The sequence below is a fragment of the Microtus oregoni genome, unplaced genomic scaffold (assembly GCF_018167655.1).
Source record: "Microtus oregoni isolate MIOR12 unplaced genomic scaffold, Mior012 000021F_ref0000039, whole genome shotgun sequence".
Classification (NCBI taxonomy): domain Eukaryota; kingdom Metazoa; phylum Chordata; class Mammalia; order Rodentia; family Cricetidae; genus Microtus; species Microtus oregoni.
In genome coordinates this window covers 30,452,711-30,478,039 of record NW_024543080.1, presented here as the reverse complement: position 1 = coordinate 30,478,039, position 25,329 = coordinate 30,452,711, and the positions used below count along the sequence as shown (strand labels likewise).

The 25,329-nt window shown below is 45.0% G+C and overlaps 1 protein-coding gene across 1 annotated transcript in view; it reads right to left on the bottom strand.

The window, feature by feature from the left end:
* Nucleotides 1-12,817: 12,817 nt before the first annotated feature.
* Rell1 (RELT like 1) overlaps nt 12,818-25,329 on the bottom strand; it is a 63,309-nt gene continuing 50,797 nt past the window's right edge. The window contains exon 7 of the mRNA XM_041671594.1: nt 12,818-14,919. The gene's annotated coding sequence lies outside the window, so the exon portion shown is untranslated. The remainder of the gene's footprint in view (nt 14,920-25,329) is intronic.

Here is a 25,329-nt window from a genome sequence, read left to right as displayed (position 1 = left end):
TCAGCACATCTATGCCTCTCTATCTTGTCTCAAACACCATCAGCAACCGCTGGTGTCTCCTCTAGTTTACACAGGGTAGACATCCGTTCGTTGGAATGAAAAGGGAGGGCCCAGATGTGGCACTTCCTGTGTAGAGGTGGTATAAGTGCCACTTTCTGCTCACACCAGGTTGGTTAGCATCTGGTCACTTGGCCACATCTAGCTGGAGAGGAAAGAATAGCAAACATAATCAAGCTGCGTACTCGGGTATCCCACATCAATTTGAGATATAATCCCTGAGGATGGGAGAGAACGGACATTGATTCTGAGGTGAGCAGCCTACAGTCTCTGCCATGTCAGAGGCTTGGTTTACAAGAGGTCCAAGGATGCTTCTCACATTGATTGTGGCCCAGAACAGCCTTAAGTCTTTGGCCCAGGAAAAGGAAGTCTTGGCAGTTACCACCACCCCAGCTTCAGTCACACTCCCAAAATGGACACAAAAAGGAAATTCAGACAGGGCCTGGGTAAAGAACAGACTGATACAGACAAGGCTGGCTGGCTGTCCCCAAAACATTGCACTAAGCATGCTCAGTATCTACTCGGCTTGTCCCCTAAATTCCCCAGCACAGACAGCTCTCTCGCGTTATAGGGCTTCATTTTCTGCAAAAAGTTGCTTTGAGAAGGTTAACAGCCAAGAATTCCAACCTTTTTTATGAAACAATCTTGGCCCTAATCACCTTCACCCCCACATACAGGATTCACCAAAGGACATCTTTGAGCCAGCACTCTGAACTCAAAAACTGAAAAAACTCCCCATTCTGGCTTCTTCTATGGGTTGGCCCTACAGCCACCAGCATCTTGTGTGTATAGTATGTTCTCAGGGGCGCTTAATCAGAAGGGTGAGGTGGAGACGGTGCCCTTTGGAACATCTGAGCATCTTGAAAGCACAGGCGCACCCAAAGTGAGGGACCAAAGGTCAAGCTCAAACATCACGGGTCTCTATAATCTGTGTGTGTGTGTTGCACATGGAGATCAGAGAACAACTTGTGTAACTCAGTTTTCTCCTTCAACTGTACAGAGCCCAGGAATGGAACTCAGACCATCAGGAAGGGCAGCAGGCACTTTTACTGGCTAAGCCATCTCACTAGCCCAGCTTTATTTTATTTATTTATTATTACACACAGATTGCTCTTTTGAGTTAAGACTACATTTAACTTTTCACTGGTCGAAACTGAACTATCCTATACGTCAAATTGTCATTTCTTGTTGCAGATTGTTATAATTGTCAAGGCAGGGCCTCAAAGGAATGAGAATTTCAGTGTCCCGCAGGGCACACAGTATTTGTCAGTGCTCAGTGAATGACGCCATCTGTCATCTCCCGTCTTCCTCCGGGTCTCTCGTCGGTACATCCTTTCAGCTTGAGAGAGCTGTCAGCCCTGGGGAACTCAGAAGCAGTTCCTACATGTAACTTTCTGTGCACAAGGAAGCACCAGATACAGAAATATGAGCAAATATCTCCTGACTTGCCTGGCTTAGTCCCCCCTGGCCCCCATAGCAGGCAGGACAGCCCCAATGGTAGTTTGGACTTGAGGTCTCTTCTCACCAAAGGCACTCTCATCTAAACAAGTCTTTTTTAAAAGAGTAATTTTTATTTATTTTAGTCAATTCATACATGTTTGATATACATACATATATTTTTTCTTGTTTGGGGTTTTTTTTTTTTTTGGTTGGTTGGTTGGTGTTTTTGTTTTTTGAGACAGGGTATCCCCACATAGCCCTTGCTGTCAGGGAACTTACCCTGTAGGATGGGGTTGGCCTTGAACTCACAGACGCGCCTGCCTCTGCCTACTGAGTGCTGGGATTAAAGGCGTGCACCATCTTACCAGCTTGTTTGCAATAAACACTGAACATAATCCAATCAAGCCTCCATCCCACTCACTCAGACCCTACCATAACCCCTCCCACCTTCACATCCTTTCCTTTCTTTCTTTCTTTCTCTTTCTTTCTTTCTTTCTTTCTTTCTTTCTTTAAATTAATAGCCCATTGAGTTCAGTTAGTGCCACCAGTGGTGAATGGGCAACTTCCAAGTTGCCACATCCCAGAAGAAATATGACTCTACCAGTGCCATAAATTGATGGAGTTCCATGAGCCCACTCCTGCCCATGCTGAAATACTGACTGGCTTTATCTCGCACACACCTTTATGATGGAAAAGAGAATTCTCCCTCTCTGGTTTCATTTTACTTTTCCTCTAGATTAAACTCATTCACCTGAGTTTGGTGACAGAGATGGTGACAGATACTCCAACGCTGACATTGACTTATGGCAAGTGCTTTCCCTGAAGATGAAAAAGTAAGCTTTTAGTTTTACTTTTGGCTTTTTGAGACAGAGTTTCATGCAGCCCAGGCTGGCCTTAAATTGACTGTGTAGCCAAGGCTGGCTTTGAACTGCTGATCCTCCACCTCTGGAGTGCGAGTCACCTGTGTATTTATGTACTGAGTGTGTAAGGCTCTCACATGGGTCAAGTTCCGGAAGGCTTAGGGAGCAGACTGCTGAAGCTCACCAGTCTCTGAAAGAAAATAAAACCCACACTGGTTCTCAGCCAGAATGTTGACTGAAGTTGACTCACCTGCCCCTTGAAGTGAACTATCTGCTGTCCTTCCCACAACTACCAAACAGGTGCCGTTGGCTACAGTGTACAATCACATATGGCACAAGCGGTAACTAAGTTCACCCTCTGCTGAATGAATGAACAAACACTCTGCACATGGCCTGAGGAGACGTCAGTCAAGATGGCTGAATGACGACAGTGGCTTCGTGTCCCGGTGACGTGCACGTATGTTTGTAGCCTGGCAGAACTCAGGCCCACACAAATCAGGTTTCCTGCAGGCATTTCACCCTAGACTGTTTACTCTTGTTCAAACCAGGCTTTCTGGTGAGCCGAGGAAGGGCAGACACAGACTAGAACACTGAGTCCTTATTCACCTGACGGTGGGAATCCCAAACTCCGTCAGAGACCTTAAGAAAGCCAATGTTTAGGCTAAGATGTTGGGGGTTTGGTGACCTCAGATTTCAGTCATCTTGAATTTAATCTCTAAAATTCCAAAGCAGGAAAAGCACAGGACATATCCTGTGAAGAGCCCCCCACTGTCCTTTCTCTTGATTCCAAATGTAGAGAAAGTACCTTGGGCTAGCTCTTTACAAATGTAGAGAAAGTACCTTGGGCTTGCTCTTTACACAAACTTACAGCCAAGAGTCATGGTGTCCAGGTGCCCAGAAGTTCTGACCCCAGGACACTTGCTCAGCACCTCACACACACACACACACACACACACACACACACACACACACACACACGGGCTTCAGTCACGCTGCTCCTGGAGTCCCCTGTGTCTCTTGCTATGAACCAGAGTTTACATTTCTTCCTCTTTCTTCCTTTTTCTTGTCTCTGATGTGGGGACACTCCTGCTTCCTAGCCTGAAAACATACTGTCCAGCTTCCCTGTGCTCTGGAAGCACACACTGCCTTTGTAAAGAAAGGGGAAGGAGAAAACGGATTTCTAGACCTCAGAATGCAGAGACTTACTAGACCTTGAGGTGGTCCCTGGCGTCCACACTGTTGACATGGGCAGGTTCCTCGCCTTGTCTAGCAACACCGAGGCAGTGGCATCGATGGTAGACACCTTGTTGACCTCACACTGGTCATCAATAACAAATCCAGTACACTCACCCTACATAGGTATGTTATAACTAAGTGTCCTGTCTTCTTCTGGTATGAATTCCACCTCACAGAGCATTAATTAAAATATCAGAGTTGAAAATTTCTTTCCCATACCACAGGGACCTGTGATACCTACTTCGGAAACCACTGATTTAGAAGACCAAACGAACCCACATTTATAAAAGCTCTCTGTGAATAAATAAAACGAGGCCAATATTGGCAGAATATACAGTACCCATGTGTGCGCGCCTCAGCCTGAACACATGCACGCTTGAAAACACATACCCAACGCCAGCTGCCTGCCACTGTTCCCTCACTGGGGCTGCTGGGGAGCACTTTGAGGCATTTAGGAATAGTTAATAGGAAACTAGATTGAAATGTGATCTAAAGGCCAGGGAAAAAAGGCAAAGAATTTCACTCATTTCCCTTATCAAAATTGCATGGTCCAATGTGGATGGGGGAGGGGTGGGCTAGCCTAATTAGAGCACTTAGTTAGAACCTCGCTACTTTGTGCTTTCCACTCTTCCAGAGGAAGAGTACCCACATCCCAGTACCCACATCGGGCCACCACTCACAACCACTGTTACTCCAGTTCCAGGGGATCTGACTCCATCTCCTGACTTCTAACTTCCACGGGCACACGCGTACACAATATAGACACATACATAAAAATAAATCTGAAAAAAGAAAGGAGAATCTTGACACTTTGAAAGCAATACAGTACACTTCTCATTATAAAATAATAACTCCCAGACAGTGGTGGTGCACGCCTTCAATCCCAGTACTCCGGATGCAGAGACATTCAGATCTCTGAGTTCAAGACTAACCTAATCTACAGAGCGAGTTCCAGAACAGCCAGGGGTATTACACAGAGAAACCCTGTCTTGGAAAACAAACAAATAAATGAAAACTTACCAGCTGGGCATGATGGTACATATCCAAAATCCCAGCTCTCAAGAGGATGAAGCTGGAGGACTATGAGTTCGAATCCAACTTGGGTTATATAAGGAGATGGTATCTCAAAATGGAAGGAAGTAAGCCAGGAAGGAAGGCCAGACAGATGGACAGGAGGGAATGTAGTTCAGTTGGTAGAGTGCTTGCCTAGCATGCGCAAAGCCCTGGATTCCATTTTGGAACCTAATAAAACCACCCTGTGAGGTGCACACTTGTGATCCAGCCCTCAAGAGGCTGAGGCAGGAAAAGTCAAAAGTTCAAGGTCAGGTCTGTAGATGTGGCTCAGTGGTTAAAAATGAATACAGATCTTCTATGGGACCCAAGTTTGGTTTCTCAGCATTAACATGAGGCAACTCACAACTGTCGGTACCTGCAGGTCCAAGGGATCTGATGCCTCGGTAGGAAACTGCATTCATGTGCACATCCCACATACAGATGCACATATATACAAATAGTAAAGTAAATATTTAAAACATTTAAGGTCATCTTCAACTACATAGTTGGTTTAAGGCCAACCTGAACTTATAGGGCATCCTTTCTGAGAAAAAAAAGAAAGGAAGGAAGGGGGAGAGAAAAAAAGAAAAGAAAGAGAGAAAGAGAAGCAAAAAAGGAAGGGAGAGAAAGAAAAGAGAGGGAGGGAGGGAGGGAGGAAGGAAGGAAGGAAGGAAGGAAGGAAGGAAGGAAGCATTAGCCCTCAAACATATATGTAGAGAGGGTTTCTCAGGTTCAAGAGAGCCAGCTGTGGTCTCTGGGTGCGGCTGAGATTCTCTCCCTGTCTAAAATGTTGATGACTGAAGAGCAACAAAAGGTTTAAATTACGAATTTGCAAATCCATGAGACTTGAACTCAAAAAGTTTCATGACATCAGCCAGAATCCAGGTGACAATCTTGCAAACACGGGTGTCACATTTAAACTATGTCACAAATAAACTAAGCTCATTTATTTATAGCAAGATGAAATAACTACACCGACCCTGCTTCAAAATACCTCGCTGAACTGGATGCTTATTGGTTGGATTATTGACTCGAATCCTCTTCAGTAGTATCTGTGAGCAGATGCTGCCAGTGCATGCTGAGATCTACTCCCGTCTCATCACCTGTAAAGCAGAGGTGATGCTCAGGCCTCCCTCCGCACCACGAGACCACACTGAGACACGAAGCACTTGTCACCTGCCCAGACCCAGGGAAAACATCAATACTGGCTGTCACTTGGACACTCAGCTAAGGCCACTGGCTCACTTCTGTGGGTGGCACTCACCATCCTTTGATGTTGTCTTAGCTGCCATGCTGTAAAGCTCTCTGAGTCACTTCTGATGACAGTCCTCTCTAACGGGATGAACCCTTTCCCACACACATCACCAGTTACACCTAGCCTTAGAAATACAACAGGGGCCCTTATCTGAGACAGGCTTTAATCTCCTCTGTTTCATCCCTTGCTGGATAAAGCACACATGCAGGTACTTACGCTTTTAGGTCACCTTGTCCTTGAAGTGAGCACCTTATTAAAATGGATCTTTATTTTATCCTTCCTTGTCCCCAAATAAAATTTTATATAATAGAATGCACATTTGCTACACAGTAGAAACCTTGAGAGGGCCAATAGTGCTGGATGGTTACTCTGAGGGGTTACGTTTGGTTTTGCTTTTATTTAGCGTGGCTTATGTTTGATATTGCCAATGTTAAGATATATGTGCCAGGCGGTGGTGGTGCACGTCTTTAATCCCAGCACTTGGGAGGCAGAGACAGGTGGATCTCCGTGAGTTCAAGGCCAGCCTGGTCTATAGAACAAGTTCAAGGACAGGCTCCAAAGCTACAGAGAAATCAAAAGAAAAAAAAAAGATATCCATATGTAACCGGCTAACCCATGGATACTGCAATTTGAGCACAGTGTTGTAACTGTGAGGACATTTTGCTTATGGTTTGTCAGGTAGAATAACTCAATAACAATAAATCCAGTTAAATTCTACCATACTGAGATGTTCATCTCTTTTTAATGATAGAATAAAATTACAGCTAGTCCCTTCTGTCATACTTAAGAGTCCATTCAGCCTCAGGGAAAGACAATGATTCACTCAAATAAGGTGTATGATCTGCTCCTAAAGACTCAGTCAGCAGGGCTGGAGTCTTGTCTTAACCTAGCTTTCCCCTTAGGTCCTCAGTCCATCTTCAAAGGCAAAGCATTGTGATTGGGAAAGAAACATCAACCGGCTACACTCTCAGCATTTCATCTCAAAAAAGAAACAGAAGGGACTAGCTGTAATTTTATTCTATCATTAAAAAGAGATGAACATCTCAGTATGGTAGAATTTAACTGGATTTATTATTATTGAGTTATTCTACCTGACAAACCATAAGCAAAATGTCCTCACAGTTACAACACTGTGCTCAAATTGCAGTATCCATGGGTTAGCCGGTTACATATGGATATCTAATTTTGTATAGTTTTGGTATTGAGCGAGTTGAGTGCCAACTCTATCTGGCCCTATACATGACACACCCAAGCTTGGGTAATGCTCAAAAATGCCACCCAAAGAGTACATTATCTTCACAGAATTTGTAGGATGGGCAAGCATATATGGAAGCTGTGCTCTTACAGGATCTGTAGGAATGAACCTTGTGCTAAATCAAGGAGAAAGAGCACAGAGGGCTTGTGCTAAGGCGATGGGAGGAGGATTAGTTTGCAAGACCTGTGCATGATCAGGACTCCTGAAGATGGACCCAAGGCAGCTCTGGGCTCTGAAATGCTGTGCTTACTACAAGGGCTTTCAAAGGTATGTACATCTGGGACCCCTCACCCATCTCCCTTTCAGTAGGTAACTCTATTTGTTACCCATCGTCTTAGTCAATGCTGTGAAGAGACACTATAACCACAGCAACTCTTGCAAAGGGGCTCACTTACAGTTTCAAGGTTTAGTGATTATCAGCATGGCAGGTAGTCTGGTGGCAAGCAGGCAGACATGGTGCTGGAGGAGCTGAGAATTCCACATCCATATCCACAGGCAGCAAGAGGAGAAAGATTCTGGGCCTGGCTTGAGCTTTTGAAACCTCCAAGTCCAACCCCAGTGACACACGTCCTTCAACAAGCCCACACCTACTCCCATGAACAGTGCTACTCCCCAAGCAAACATATGAGCCTATGGGGGCCGTTCTTATTCAAACCGCCACACCCATTGTATTTCAGTTAATAACTCCATTACTGTTTGGGGTCTATTGTTTGTATGTTTACAGTTGCAATAACAAGAGCTCAAACTATGTATGGCAGAAGAGATGCTACCACCATGGCACAGGGACAGGCGAGTCTGAGACGCCTGTCTTCCCTCTTCATGCTTCCTTCTATTCCTCACACGAGTTGGTCTCTCACAGCTCCAGTTTGTAAGCATCCCATGCAAGGGCTTCTTTAGGCCTGGCGGAAGTTAGGTCAGGGGTCCACCCTGAGCTGCAGTCTGAAGGAGGAGCCACCAGTCCCTAAAGGGACAAGGGCACTGTTGATGAAGACTAGATGTCCCACTACACACTCTGCCTTTCACCCTCAGCTCCTCACTGCATCCCTGGGCTTCAGCATCTTCCACACTTGGTCCCTTCTTTGGTTTTCCTCTGAGGTCCATGAGCTCTAACTTGGCTCAATTCAGAATAGGAAACTTACTGGCTCAGTCAAACTCTAGACAAAGCTGTGTGTGCTTGGCCAATAGAGAGATGTGCACAGACCCACAGAGATGTTTAGTGGTGTACCTAGAGTTTATCTCCACCAAAACAACAAAAATGATTTGCAATGTAATCATGTGAGGGGCTCGTGGGACTATAGGAGATCGTTATGTTATGGGGGCTCAACACTCATGAATAGACTATTGCTCAATTTACTGCGTTGGGCCTCAAGACACAATTAAGGAATGAACTGGGTCGTGTGAAGCTGCATTCGTTACCCAGAGAGCAGACTATTATACAGCAAAGTCGCCCTGGAGTTTGGTCTCTTCTCTCCACCTTCCTTCGCCACTCACACACCCTCCTGCCATGGTGATGGGGCACCTGCCACGTTACAGTGAACATTAAAGCCTTCACTGAATGTGCCTGCCAAACTTAGACGTTTCACCATCACCACCGACACTTGGGGCCAAGTAAAGTCTTTTCTCCTTTAAAGTATCCAACCCCAAGTTTGTTGTTTATAGCCACACGAAATGCACCAAGAGCCACTAGAATATCAGTGCCCTCTGGATATCGATGGGGAGATGATGGCAGGCATCGTGATTTTGCATGCATTCCCTACCCCTTAAAAGCCCATGAGGGATCCCCACAGCAAGCTGGCTAGCTAGACTAGTTGAGTCAGTGATCTCTGGGTTTAGCAAAAGATCCTGCCTCAGTCAGTGAGGCAAAGAGCAAATTAGACTCTTGATATTGACATACGCATGTACATACATGCACACGGGGATGCACAGCACACAGGCATAACACACACACGCGCATGCATGCACACGTGCATCCACACCACACATTCACATGCAAAAGTAAATAAATAAGTAAATCCACCATGAGAAGTGGCTCAGGAAAACGCTGAGCCTCCGAGAAGCCAAGAGCCCGGTTCCCAACACAGCATGAGTACTGGAGCTCAAGCCCAACTCTACAGCAAATGCGAGCCTGCCTCTCTGAGTCCCAGTTAGTTCCAACAGTCACACCATTTCCATTACAGGCGTAAGGCCTGGGGTTTCCTCCACCCAGTCACTCCTGTCTTCATCCAACAGGGCGCCTTCAGGAACAAAGGTGCTGTGTAAGATAAGGAAGCATGTTGACGGGGAAAGCAAGATAGGACTCACAGAATAGGAAAAATAGATCAGGGAAAAAAAAGACCCAAACGTGGTATTTTCTATCCTTGATTTTTACAGGTTTATTCGTTCCGCAAACACACTGTGGGGCTCTGCATACCAGTGCCTTAAAGATGCATTCACAAATGGCCAGATCATCCTCCCTGCAGTTCCTACATCCAACCAGAAGAGGGAGGCAAAGTGCCAGCCCTGTGCAAGGTGGAGTCAAAACTTTGCTACAAACCTCTGAGCTGTGAAGGATCCCACTTCCAAGCAAGCAAACTTCCATTTTGGACTGTAATTTTTAGATAGAGCAATGTTGGTCAGCAAGACATGTAGTGGCATTTCAACTGTATTTTAATAAATAAAGACTGCCTGAAGATCTGAGAGTAAAACAGTCCCACTGGTCAGATTTACAGGCCAGATTATGGTAACACCATACCTTTAATCCCAGTACACACTAGTTGCCACAGAAACTAGGCGGAGCATGCCTTTAATCCCAGCCCTAGACAGGACTATAAAACAAGGGGAGACAGCTCTCACACAGTCTCATTCTGAGATGCCAAGAGGCAGGATCGCCATTTCAGACTGAGGCCGAGGTAAGAGTCAGTGGTTGGCTGTTTTGCTTTTTGGATCTTCAGGTTGAACCCCAATTTCTGGCCCTGAGTTTTTATTAATCGTGTTTCAAAGTCAGGCTTGAGAAGGGAAGGCACAAGCGTGAAGAAACAACAGTTTCCCCTCTGAAGCCACAGATGTTCCAGGAGCCCAGGCGAAGAGCACTGACCAGGGCATCCAAGCTGGCCAGGATCGGCCATATTCCCAACACTGACAAACATAAAAGTTAAACAATGTCTTGGCATCTCTAATCTATATCACATGCATTCCCAAAAAGGCTGATTAAAAACAAAATATGCCACGCCAGTAACCCCTTTTGACTATGAAATGAGGAATCTAGGGACTTTCCAGTATCTTCCCTGGTGCACAGTCCAGGTTTCTGGGTTTTCATGGACAGAAATTATGTCAGCCTTTCCATTTCTCCAGCCTACCTGACAGTACATCTTCACAGACTCCAAATCAAAACCGCTCAACTCCACGAGGAGTGAAGGTTACTCAATAGGCATTTGGAACTTTTCGCCTGCATAGAAAGGAGAGTTGGAGAGATGGCTCAGCGGTTAAGAGCACTGACTGCTCTTCCTGAGGACCCAGGTTCAATTCCCAGCACCCACATAGCAGCTCATAACTATCTGAAAATCCAGTTCCAGGGGATCTGACATCTTCACACCAATGCACATAAAATAAAGTTAAATAAACAATAAAAAGATTAAAAAAAAAAGAAAGAAAGGAAAGTTGGAGGTGGACCATGAGTGACCAACACCTCTCTGTGCTCCAAAGGAATCCTCTAAAACTGCAGGACAGGCACCGAGGGAGCTGATCCGACACCAGAAGTCCAAAAGGAAAAAAAGCTGAGTCTAGTACTGGGAGCGTCCTGCTAGTTAGCGTGGCTCTCCTGGGGTAGCTTCCAACTATGTGTATACCCGCACTGAGCAGGTACATCACAGTATTGTACAATAAGAGTCCAGCAAAGTTGAAAACACGTTAGCATGAATGCTACAGAGCAAGCCTAGAATCAGGGGTTTCACAGGGACTTGGGCCCTTAATGCAGACACACAGAGATGTGTACACAGACATGCGTTACCAGAGTCTAGGCTGGGACATCCGACATCGGTGAGTGAATCCTGAGGCCTAATTTTTCATTTAAAAAAAAAAAAAACAAAACCCTCATTCTCCAGCAAATGATTCAAGGCTCCCTGGAGACGCAGTTGATCCAGAGACCAGGGCAAGAAACATGAAAATAACAAGAGCCTGGAGCATCTTCAGGGCCAGAAGGTAACAAAGGGTTAAAAAAATGAGGGACAGAGGTGTGTGGACATGTGGGGAAAGAAAAAGAGGGAAGGGGTAAAGACACCAACCTTAAGAGCTTTCATTACAGGCACCATTCCCTAGGGAAGGAAGCTGTTCCCCTGTCGCACCCCATCGCCCAAAAAAAACCCATGTTGATACTGAAATCCCAATTTCTGGAGCAGGACTCAAGTGACCCTACTTGGAACCAGGATCTTTGCAAATGTAATCAAGTTAAGAAGAGTTCCTATAAGGACTGCAGTGGGCCCTAATCCCAAGGACAGATGGCCTTATAAGGTGGGAGAGGACAGACACCCAGAGAAAGACATCTCAAGACACTGCCCTTCAGTGACCCAGGCTCAAACCAAGAAATGCTAAGAACTTTCTAGCAACCATTTGAAGTTAGGAAGGAGGCATGAACCACAACCCTCGGAGCATCCAATGAACCCAACCCTGGCAAAAGCCTGGTTTTAGGCTCTAGCCTCCTGACCTGAAATAACAGCCTTCTGCTGCTTTATGAGTAACAACAGCTTGTTGACAGGAGTGCTGGGGAAACCAACTCCCATGCATGGTAAAACTCTCAGAGGAAACTGTAAGCACGGGAAAGTCACTGGCCTAATCTCCAAGTATCGCATCTCTGCATTACAGAGGTAAAAAACAGTTAACTCTGCTGATGTGTTTATCTAATTATTCTTTACCAATGAAAGCCTGGGAGTCAGATAGAGGGGTAATGATCAGAGAAGCAGCGGCGAAGCACCACTGACCTCCTACCTCTTTCCGGTCTTCCATTCAAAAGGGCAGAGACCCTCTCTCAGCCCCGCCCTACTACTTCCGGTGTCCATCTGTTCTCAGTCCTCCAAAAGCTCTATGGTTAATTCTGGTCAGCCAAAACAAACTTTACTGTCAGTCTTGGGAGTGTCCGAACGCAATCAAAACATCATCCACTTTATCATAGTGAAACCTGCTGGACACACCAACCAAATGACAGGAATCACATACCAACTACATGGTCCCTGACAGGAAGCACTGAAAAATCATCACCCAGGAAGCAACCTTCCAGATGCAAAAGCTCAGCCTACCCGTGTCCAAGTCGAAGGACACTGGACAGAGCTGAGCAGCTGACGATAAGTGTCATGACCATGAAACTAGTGCACAGTGCAACGGGGAATAGTAGGGCAAAGTGGGGAGGGCCCCAAAATCTGCTTTATCAATCTTGAGTCTATGATGATTTCTTAGTCCTGATCATACTCCTATGGAGATACAGGATGTTGATGAACATTAAGGGTAAGAGACTGAGGGTTACACACAAATTCTGCACTATATTTACTTCCCCATGCCCCAAATTACCCTCAAATTAAGAAAGGAAAGAAAACCAGTTGGGAGGAAGGAGTTCTATGTAAAAGGAAATCCAGTGCGGACCAGCCCAGCGATCTCTCAACAGCCAGTAATCAAGATGGAGCTCGTTCAAACACACTGGTTTAACGCTTTTATTTTTAACTCTGCTTTGGTAGTACAAAATTTGTAAAAAGTACAAACCAGACAGTTAAAAATACATTTGACACTGGAAACAGTGAAAATTTCTCTTTACAATTTTTTTTTACACTGAGGTGGCAACTGACTCACTCGTCACAGCAAGGAGCTATCCATCATTAGTGTTGTGGACAGGAGCTCGTCCCGGGTCCCCATCCTTCTGAGGAAGAGGAAGAAGAAGGGGGCATAAACATCAGCTGTTCAGGGAGCTCGTCCCGGGTCCCCATCCTTCTAAGGAAGAGGAAGAAGGGGGGGGAGGGGCCATAAACATCAGCTGTGCGGGAACACTCAGGATTCTCACCTAACAGTATAAACCAGTATAAAGCTTAAGTGTTCAACGTATCGAATGCTGAATTTTTGGCATCTCTGGAAGCCAGTCACCCAACTAACTGCTCAAATATTTAAACATGTTTAAAATGTACTCTCGGTATATAAATACAATTTTAAATATCTTTGCGCATTCTTTTGGTTTTTATTGCTATAGAAAGTGCTCTCTAGGTTGAAATAAAATTAAAAAATAATTAAAGCTGAAGAATATCTTACATATTAGCCCATCACCATTTAAAGGACATTATGAGTTTTTTTTAATGCAAAGTGTATGGGGTTTTTTTTTTGTTTTAAGTAAAAATATTGGCGTAGCTGCGCAAACATTACTCTTACTAACACACACTCCACTTCCTGGACCACAGCGAATCCAGCATCCACACTGGCTTCTCTGCTTTGTACACGACACACAGATGCCAGTGTGAGATCACATCAAAGTGCATCTACCACTCCCATAAAATGTTAGAAAAAAGTTAGTTTGTTTCCAGAAACAGAATCAAGTAAATCTATCTACAGAAAATACCCTGTGGTATATCTTTTTTTTTTTTTTTTTGTGCCAAACAAAAACAAGCCCTTTTTCTCTGAAATGACGTACTCAATGCTTCCCACCAATGGAAGCAGGGAATAGAGCTGCCTCACCCCCACCTACACAATTACTATCACTTTTAGGTGTTTTATAAAACAAAGCTAAGAGAGAGAGCAACAGGGCAGGGAGCCACTCAAGCCACTGAGCACGCCGGGAAGGTACTCCACCACTCAGCTAGACCCGTAGCCCTCTTCATCTGGCTCAGTCACCCAGGCTACCCCTGAACTCTCTCTATAGCCCATGCAGGCCTTGAACTTGCAGTCTTCCTCAGAAGCTCTTCCAGAGCATCAGTTACAAGATAACTGTGGGACCCAAAGTAAAACACTGGAGGTCTCAGCAGGGCTCGTTTGTGTAAGAAAGAGTGTTTCAGTTTGGCTTCCGGTTGTCAAAACTTTTTTTTAAGAGTGACTCTAAACCATTTTCCCTTTTACTCAAATAGGCTAAATGAGAATTGTTTAAGTTAAATAAAAACAGTAATAGTCTCTGTATTTTCTAAGTGACGGAAGAGTGACAGGGGTGTCCTGATGGCGGCAGCATTCGATGTTGAAGTCTTGGTCCAGGAATCAATCAGGATACTGCAGTGCCCGTGATTTCCAGCTGATTCCAGGATCTCCTGGGGGATCAATTCCTGAGCACTCACCAGATGCTTCCAAGGACCTTTTCCAGGGAGTCTTCTGTAACAGCCCACGTGTACAGGAAGATCTTAGAACCAGTATCAAAATGGAATCCAGCTTGGGTAACAGACGTGAAGACTCCCGCATAAGCCCAGGCTGTCAACGGCTCCACTGTTCACAATGTTGTGATTCCAAGGGAGGAGCCGCTTGTGCACAGAGCAGCAGGAATGCGCAACTGGGAACCACGGTGGATGGCTAGGGACGGTCCACAGTACAAAAAAAATGAGCTCTTTTCCTCTGGGAAATTGAACTAAAATTTCCATTAGACTTTTAATCCCAAAACTTCTTTCAAAGCAAACTGAATTCTGTGTTCAGCATAGCAAAAATATTCCCTTTTGGGTTTGAGACACAAGCCCATTGACTTCATGATAGAAACTATATAAAATATATAAAAATATCCCCTAGTCAACTTCATATCTTGCAAGTTTGGAGTCTCTTAGAACTCTTCAAGAAAGTCCATGCTGCAAGAGAAAAGAACACAAAAAGCTGTAGCAAAAGGGAAACACCACATGCCTATCAGCCCGAGTCTGTGGTCCCCTTCACCCCAGCAGACCACACCCCGCTTTTCCCTTTCCCACTACACCTTCCTACCAGAATTTAGTTCAAGAACATTTAACTACCGCCCATTCAAAGGACCCTTTCACGCAGGTCGCCTAAGACCATCGGAAAACACAGACATATACATTACAGTTCATAACAGTAGCAAAATTACAGTTATGAAATAGCAATGAAATAATCTTATTGTAGGGAGTCGCCACGACATGGAGAACTGTATTAAAGGGTCAGGATCAGGGTGGTTGAGGACCACTGCTCTGGAGGCTGAGAACAGAGGGAACAAGGCTGTCTGTTTTCACACGCGCTCCCCATGATCCCTGCCACCTCTCCAGGGAACGGGGTCTCTCTCAACCCTGTGCTGTCACATCCTCAGCTGCAGTGATGACCTCAGATGACCTTACAAACAGCTTTCTATGTCCCAAATATCTCCTCTATAACAGCTTTATAGCTTTTTATTCTGAAGACCGAGATAGCCCAGTACAGAATTGAAATTCTAAAGGTGTCATTGTATACTGAAACAAGCATACTGTGCAAGAAACCCGTGCAAGGTTAAGGAGCAAAGCATTCTCTAATCTAGCACACGTTTCTCTATAATCACTGAGCAAAAAAGAGAGGGGTCTAACTTGCAGAAATATGAAAGACTAACAAGAATTAGCTGCCAAATCTTAGTTTAAGAACATACTATTGCTGTCGGTGTTGGTGGCACACCCCTTTAATCCCAGCACCCCTTTAATCCCAGCACTGGAGAGGCAGAGGCAGAGGCAGGCCAGCCTGGTCTACAGAGAGAACTCCAGGACAGCCATGGCTACACATAGAAAAACCCTGTCTCTAAAAACAAACAACAAAAATATACTATTTATAAGTCTGTGCCTCAGACCTATAATCCTAGCTAGAGGCTGAGAAAGGGGGATCCCCAAGCTCAGGGCCAGGGTGGGATACACAGTGACTAAGTTGGGCTGCTTAATGAGATCCAGTGAGAGGTAAAAAGAGGACTCGGGGGAAGCATTTGCCTAGTATGGGTAAGGCCCTGGGTTCAATACCCAATCACTAACATATGGGAGGGGAAAGGAGGACGGAGGGAAAAAAGAGGAGGGAGAGGGGGAGAGAGAGAGAGAAAGGAAGGAAGGGAAAAAGAGAAAAGGAAGAACAAAAATTTACCCTTTAAGATATGTACTCTAAGATTATCCACTATTTTAAAGATATATTTATTTTATATATATGAGTGTTTGCCTGAATATATGTTTATATACAGAGCACATAGCTGGTGCCCATGGAGGCTGGAAGAGTGTAAGATACCCTGGAACTGAAGTTAAGAAAGGACGTGAGCCATGATGAGAACTGAACTCAGGTCATCTCCAAGAGCATGCTCTTCCCTGCTGAGCCATCTCTCCAGGCTCCAAGATTATCATTTATATTTTCCCGACCATTCATGATATTCATAGTGACTTATGATGGAGGTGAGAGAGGAGACTGATTTTCCAAAGAGATGAACTGGACCAAGGATCCTCTTCTTAGCCAAAATGGAAAGGAAATACTATCCCCTAAAATGGCATAAGTCAAGTTTTCAATTCTAAACACAGGTGGTCCTTCGTGGTGCTGAAGAGTGGGTTTGGATGTGAGGCTGAGCAAAGTCAAGGCTGAGGTTGATTTCAAGAGGGAGACAAGAAACACAACATTCTAGCACAGAAAAAACTGCAAGGATGTGTAGTGGAAAAATGCAAAGATGCTCCCAAATGTGGGGGGGAAAAAGGAGTTAAAACTTTGTTAGAATTTTAGGACATTACTTAGAAACTATATATTGGCTGTTATTATGTCTCCTCTTAAGTGACATTTTTATATCCAGGAAAATAACAAAGTTCAAGGCAAGAAGGTCAGGCCTGGGGTACAAGATTTCACCAGAGCAGGAGGGTGTAGTAACTCATGTTTATAATTACAGCAGTTAAAAAGCTGAGGCAGGAGGATTGCCACAAATTCGAGGTCAACCTAGACCTTGTCTAGGAGGGGGAAAAAAAAGAAAAAGAAAAATCATTCCAACCCAGAATTTGTCACTTAAAGGAACCATACAGTAGATTCCTCTGACCTCCAGGGCTGGGCACTTAAGACCCAGGGCCAACAAGAGTTAAGAGCCAGAGTCTAGATTCAATCCTAGATCCTTAGTCCAAGCTGCTGAAAATGCACAGTCCTCTGGCATCTCCACAGGGTCCTGGCACTCGGTGTTTATCATGGCGCCCAGCAGTCAGATTAGCATCATGTCCTCTGCCGTCCAGTTCCCTGCTCTAAACCATCTTGGTAGCATTCAACAGCTGTCTCCACAGTTGACTAAAACTGCCCTGGTCAGAACAAGGACGTGGGAAATCCAAGCTGCTGCTTAGGGACCACAGAGACTACGCAGAAAGGGGAAGATACCTCTACAAAAGTCATGCAGTCTGATCTTTGCTCACTAAAAGGCCGCTTTGAGTTTCCACGTAAGCACCTGTCTCCTCAGAATGACAATTTAGAGGGGAGGAAAGCACCAAACACTCAACAGATGTCTGGTCTCCCGCCCCAAAGCCACAAGTGCTCCATCCAAGGACAGCTACAGATGGTTCAGCGTCAAATCATAAACCTCCTTAAACATCAAGATCGTGGGGCTGGAGAGATGGCTCAGCGGTTAAGAGCATTGCCTGCTCTTCCAAAGGTCCTGAGTTCAATTCCCAGCAACCACATGGTGGCTCACAACCATCTGTAATGAGGTCTGGTGCCCTCTTCTGGCCTGCAGGCATACACACAGACAGAATATTGTATACATAATAAATAAATATTTAAAAAAAAACATCAAGATGGTGCGTTTTGTCTTGTTTTGGGTAACTCAGTTATGCCATTCTCAGTTACAAATCATGTCAACAACACCAAGCAACGACAAAAGGTTGGACACACCTGGCGTAGCTTGCGAATGTCCAACCGCGGGCTACTTCCTGTGGGGGAAATGTGGAACCTAAAAAGTGGAGACTGCATTCGGTGTGTTTTAACAACACCAAATTCTTTCCCTATTTTATGTGGAGGGACTGGGTCACTCTAAATTAGCACATCTTTACCACTATAAATGAAGCAAAGGTTAAGGGGTGCCTTCCATATTGTTTAACAGAGCGTCGTGTGGCTGGCACAGAAGCCTCAGAGCCCAACAGCAATGGGCACAGGAAGGACACGGGTGCACTATAGTTCAGAAGCTGCCTCTCTCTTTGGGGGAAATGTGATGACAGGCTTAGACAAAAGGATGCTCAAACTGGAAGAGATTAAGCAAGACGTTGCTGCATTGAAAACAAGTCAGCAATCCCAAGAATAACCAATTCCCTCATAAAACAAGACTGGTGGGAAGAACGGAGGACTCCACTCATTGAAGACTCACCGAAGTGAAGGAAAGGTCACCAACTCCTCCAAAGCTTGTAGCTTATATAGTTACCTTAGCTACAAAATGAGAGCGTAATGACAGTATTGAAGGAAAGGCATAGCTCACCTAATTAAGCCCCATTGATGAAACCTTAAATTCTCTCTAATGGCTGGCCATGAAGGAAGCTAAAAGGACACAGCTTCTAACAGTGTTTTCACTCCTCTGCACACTATCTATAGTTGAGATTGTTGCTGTCATTTCTAGATCACTGCCAAAGATCTTTATCAGTGAAGTACCCTGTGTGATGACCTCCAATTCTCCTCACCCTCTGAACCAGCGCTCACGTAAACTGGCTGACACAAAATCCCAGCACTAGGGACTACTCAGAGTCAGGAGAATTGCTACAAATTCAAGGCCAATCTGGACTAGAATAAGAATGTCTCAATAAAAACAAAAAAACATAAAATGGAACAAATAAAACCCATCAGCTTGACTGGGATGTCTCATTCCGTATAATAATTCATCCAGATGAATTATTCATTCCGTGTCCGCCTGGACCTCAGAAGACTCTTATGCGAGTTACATGGGCAGGCTCACGTTCACATTGTCTTTGTTAAGACAAAACTGAAGCCTTTTAAATTTCATTATCAATAAAGTTGGGCTCTGTGTGTGTGTGTGTTTCTATCTGTCTCTTGTTTCTCTCTCTGACTGTCTCTCTCTCTCTTTCTCAGACAGGGTCTGTCTCACTGTGTAGCCCTGGCTGGCCTGGAACTCAGTATGTAAGCCAGGTTGGCTTCAGAATCGCAGAGATCCATCTGCCTCTGCCTTCTAAGTACTGTCATACATCATCATGCTCAGACTAAATAGGGCATTTGTCATATTTACTGATCACGGTATCTTCAGTAACACACAACACTCATATTTTGATGAGTGGTTTAAATAGTTAAAACCTTAACTTTTAAATATCAATAATGAGCAAGTGTTCCCATATTTGGATCAGTTCATGGGGGAAAACTAAAAAGCATTTATAGATTTTTTTTTCAATCAAAATTGAAAGTAAGACAATCAAATAAACAAAACCTGACATGGACATCAGTGAATATTCCTGCAAATTCTATTGCTTTCTTTTCTGAACAATGTCCATGAGAAACCAAGCCTTCACAGAGCCTCGGCTTCTGGTGCTTCGATCATTCTGGGAAGTTTGCAGGCTGCTCTAAACTGGGTTATTCGCCAGTATCAACTCCTGTCCTTAGCAACATACAGTTAATTCAAGTGATGAGAATTGGACACTTAAGATTTACCAGCGTTGGGGAACGTGAAACTCAGGAGGAAGTTATGCTACATGAAAAGCCACTGATGTCCAGCGTGGCTCTGGACCTGGAGGAATGAAGACTGAACAGCTCACCTCTGACCCCAGACTCCACTGAGCTACCCTTAGGCCCCCCAAGGTCTGTCTTTAGGGTCCCTAGAGTCCCTAAGCCTGCAATGCTCCAGAGTTTAGGATGAACAGAGCAGATATTATAGCCCCCTCTTTTCTACGTCTTGCCAAGGGGCTGTCAGGGCTAAAGGGAAGGACGGATGAGCTCTCTGTGTGGTAATTCATGGTCAGTTACCGGGAAGGGCCTAACACAGGTCTAACCAGGAGATGGCTTGCTTTGTGGACAACAAAACAAAAAACCACTGGTCTCTCAGATCCTCTGACCCAGAGAACACTAGTCAATGTGTCTGGGATCTTCCATGAACAGAACCAAACTATAGAAGAAAGGCTTAGGAAGAGTGCTGAAATGCAGAAGCCCAAACTCCAAGATGAAGGCTGTAACTGCCGGAAAGATCTGTCTATCTCCAACAGTAAAAGACAAACAGCGAAAGGCACCCAGGAGGTACAAGCACAGTCACGGCTCCGTCGAGGTGGAAGGGGAAAGACTGGCTCCTCACCAGGGAGCAGAGGGAAAGCTCAACAGCTGGGAGCACAGAGCTATCAGCTTCCACAGAAGCCAACTGCCAGGGAGCATAAGGGTTCTTAGCTGGGCAAGAGGAGGGAGGGGCTCCATCCGCAGACACGCTGTCCAAGCACGCACACGAAGAGCCACACAGACACTCAGAACCACAGGCCCAGGACGAGGATGATTCAGGGCTACTGATGAAGATGGAAGGAAGGCTTTTGTTTGTCTTTAAGACTTTTTTTTTTAATCCTGTAGCTCGGTCTATTGCTTGACTACTTTACGACAGTATGCTGACTATTTCTATTGCTTAAAAAATGATGCACCTGTAGACCAGAGCCCAGCATAGCCATCATCAGAGAGGCTTCATCCAGCAACTGATGAAAGCAGATGCAGAGCCCCACAGCCAAACGCTATGCAGAGCTTGGAGAATCCTGTGGAAGAGGGGGAGGAAGGATTGTCGGAGCCAGAGGAGTCAAAGACACCACAAGGAAATTCACAGAATCAACTAACCTAGGCTCACAGAGACGGACCCGACAAACAGGAAGCTTGCATGGGACTGACTTCGGCTCTATGCATATATGTTACAGTTGTGTAACTTGGTCTTCTTGTGGTGCTATTAACAGTGGAAACAGGAGCAGTCTCTGACTCTTTCACCTGTTTTGGTGACCCTTTTCCTCCTACTGGGTTTCCTCATATGAGGGGATGTGCCTAGTCTTACTGCAGCATGATATGCCATGTGTGGTTAAAATGTCTGGTATGCCTACCGTTTTCTGAAGGGAAACAGGAGGAGTGGATCTGGGGAGGGGGGGAGGGAAGATGGGGAGGGGGACTGGGAGGAGAGGAGGGTGGAGAAAATACAGTTGGGATATAATATAAAAAGAAGAAACAACAAAAAGTGACTGCACCTTCAATGCTTATAATCTGCATTAGAGACAACTAAGGGGCTGAGCCATCAGAACGACGTGTGGCCTCCTATGTCATGCCTTAAATGAAACAGTGGGAACCAGGGGTCTAGTCTCTCAACTCTGAACCCAATGGACTAACACACAAAGGGAGAGAAATCAACTACAAAGCCAGAACCAAACTCCAGGAGAACGGCATGTGTAGTCTTTCACACTGCTGCTCCTATGATCCAGCCTAGCATAGTGCCTGGAACCACGGAAGGGCTCAGCAGACTCTTCTGAAAGATAAAACTGTGTCTGAGTTGAACTGTGTCAGCAATCGCTGATCCTTTGAGATCTCAAGGTCTGTGACCTCTTTGTCCTGGGGCGAGGACTGGGTCAGGTGCTCACACAAACCAATGCCCAATTTGTCCAGGCAGCACTTTAAAAAGCTAATGACATCAGACGACTCTATGGGGACCAAAGGAGGCTGCCTGTGATGATCTGGATGAGAACGGCCCCCACAGGCTCCTATGTTTGAATACTTGGTTCCCAGTAGGAAGAACTATGGGAAAAACTAAGATGTATGGTCTCACCTCTCTCTTTTCCTCCCTCCCTCCCTTCCTCACCTCCTCTCCCTCCCCCTTTCTTTCTGCTTCATGCCTGTGGATCAGGCTGTTAGCTCTTCAGCGCCATACCTGCTGCCCATGGTCATGGGCAAACCCTCTGACCTGTAAAACTGTTTCTTCTCTAAGTTGTCTTGATCATTGTGTTTCTTCACAGCAACAGAAAAGTAACGAAGACACTGCCCTGTATTCAAAGCCAGAAGTCTGAAATGCTCACTATGGTGAGGTCACAGGCATAATTCTGTTCTCTCCTTTTCAAGGAGAGAAGCATTCCCTCACATTTTACGGCCACTGAGCACGTGAGCTCCAGAGTGGAGATTTCTTCCCACCCGAAAATATAGAAAAAGTAAGTCCTAAGCCTGACTCCCAATCTGCAAAACAGGGGTGGTAGTATTTCCCACAACCCCCCCAGATCACCCTGCTGGCTCAGGCGTCACTGGACTCTTTGCCCTTCTGACTAGTCCTTGTATATCCTCCACAGAGCAGGCCTGGACAGCCCCCGCCTCCCAACTTCTCATGCACAACCATGGCCGCACCTCCCACAAAGCATGTCAGGCACCACGCAAGACAGCCTGATCCTGGAAAGCAAACTAGGGGCCTTTCATAATGTGTGTCCAATGCCCCATAAGGCCAGTCAACTAAACTAAGGGTCTTTATTCTACCTGAAAACTTCTATATTTAATAAATAAACAAACAAACAAACGTCTTTTCCACAAAAACTTTAGAAGCTAGCAACAAGCTACTGGCTGCAGCTGGCATTTCCCACCATCTTTCTCTGTGGAATCTGAATGAATGAATGAATAAAATAAGTAAATATGTAAGTAGGAAAAACAATGCCAAGAATGTAAGGCGGGACAACAAGCTCTGAAGACACCCCCCCCCCCCCCCCAGTATCTACCAAGCAATTGGCAGCCAAGCTGAAGGGGAAGAAAGCTGGCCTCCCTCACTGAGAGGGGTCAGCTGAAGGTCAGGAATGCTGACCTGTGATTGGCTGGATGCTTGGGAAAGCAGCCTCTCCCCAAAGCATGGTGCACACCCAGTCAAAAGAGCCTGGGTCAGCAAAGCCCTCCCGTCCCCTCCTTCTTGGTTTTGATTCCCTACAAGGCGTGGCAATTTCTAAGGCCTCCTCAGCACAGACAAAAATGGCTCAAATTCCTGAGGGACTTGTCTACATCTGGGTGTCCTGAGAGTCCAAAGTTGTTTTGTTCTTAAGAAGTAAAAGAGGATCTTTTACTCAAGAAGTAGCCTAATAAATGACAAAGGCCACTGGGAACACCAAGACAGATTTTGACGGTGGTGAATAATTAGTAATAATAATGATGCCAACTACACATAATCCTGCCAGTTAACACTAAAAACCACCGTCCTTCATGAGGAGAACACTGAGGCTTGAGAAGGTCAGGGATGGCTGTAATCCCAGCACCCTAGAAGGTCATAGAAGCAGAAGACTAAGATTAAGAAGTTTGAGGCTAGCCTGGACTACACGTTTGAGGTTAGCCTAGGCTATGAGAGTGACACAGCTGTGGGAATACGGTGATGCACACCTGCAATCCCAGCTCCGTGGAGGCTGAGGTGGGGGTGGGGGGGTCACTGGGAATTCAATATACAGTGTGGGCTATCTAGTAAGCATCGGATCAGCCAGGGCTGCAGAGAAAGACCCTACCCATCAGGAAAGAAAAGAAAAAAAAGGGAGAAATAAAGATGAGGGGTAAGCAATTTGCTTTATAATCATCAGCAGTTAAGTGACACAGTTTAAAGTAAATCTATACAGTTTAAAATCCAGCTGTGAATCACCAAAGTAAATAACCAAAAATAGAGTACTTGCAATAATAATAATAATAATAAAGGTCTCCCCAGGAGTGAGAGGGGGCCAGAGGCTGGGGTGGGAGTAGTCAAACACATCATATCCATGTGAAGATCTCAGAGAACAAGCTCAATAAAAATAGAAATGCCTCATAATTCACTTGCTTTAACTTTAAAATTCTACTGTAAAACTACCAGAGGAAAGCACAGGAACAAACCACCATAACATGGTCTGGGTAGGGACCCTAAGAATCACACTCAAGGAAGCAAGAACAGACAAGTGAAGTTATATTATATAACACTGAAGCTTCCACACGGCCAAGCGAACAGCAGAGTGAAGAGGCAATTTACAGAGAGGAGGAAAATGCTTTCTATGTTTAAGTAGGTCGATAGATGGGTGTATACACACACACACACACACACACACACACAAATGTACTATGCATATGTGTGTGTATGACAGGTAGATAATATGCAGAATCTATAAATTCCAAAACTCAACAGCAAAATCTCAAAATAAAACAAAACCACCTCAGTCCAATTTTAATAGGATGAAAGTTGAAAAGTAGTTAAAATTAAAAATGTGTGAAACGTTGTGCAACTTTCCAAGTCAGTGTTTCCAATAAGTGCGATCAGAGAGAACACACCTCAGAGACATGCACCAGAGAATGCGAGCTGCAGCATCATTTTTAGAAAAAGCCAGAGCCAGTGACAATGAAGACAAGGCTGTGGCATCTGGAGACTGAAAGCAATTCGATTTATTTAACTTTCAAGAACAAAAGCTTATTCTTCTAAGGGGAAAAAAAAAATCAAAACACATTTTCTGTGAGAAAAAAAAAGAAACCATTTTGACGGCAATGCCAAAATAAACCAGGCAGAATGTAAGTCAGAACGAGCTACAAAAAAGGAGTTCAAGCCACGGGGGCAGGAGAGGACAAACAGACTTTGTTTTTAAAAGAGGGAAGGAGAGAAGGAGGAATCCTAGTCCATTGGATGTGTTCTATCTAGAACACGCCATGGTCCCTCAGCAGCTAGAAGGGTCAGCTCAAGGACCTCCATGGACACCAAGAGCTGTGGGTGTCCAGTCCCCTGGATAAGAAGGCACAGGATTTGCATAGCAGCTGCACGTGCCCTCCTGTAAATTCTAGACGATCTCTGAGTTACTTACAATACCAAATGCAAGTAAATGCTATGTAAATGGCTATCATGCAGCATTCTTTAGGGATCATGGGAAGACAGGCGCACATGTGTAGTACAGACAAGACTTCGAGACAGACAGCATTGGATACTGGATGAATCCAACAATGCAGAATCTGTGGCTATGGGAAACTGACTCCACCAAGCACAAATTCTGTTAAAAACAAGAATGAAGTATGTGTGTGTGTGGGGGGGGGGGGAGTGAGCAGGGAGGAAGAATCCTGTAAGTGAATGTATGGTAAATTAAGGTACTGTACTAAAACAGCTGGGAAAATCCAAAATACCTTGGAGGGAAAAACTACAACTTCAAACTACAACTATATAAAACTACAACTATATAAAACTACAACTATATTAAACTAGGTCAGCCTTTTACTACTATACGAGCTATGCTTTCTTCACCAAGAGAGGGTCTCACTGCGTAGCCCCGGCAGAACTAGAACATACTATGTAGTGTTCTGGTTCTGTGTAGTGTTCTGGTTCTATGGAGTGTTCTGGT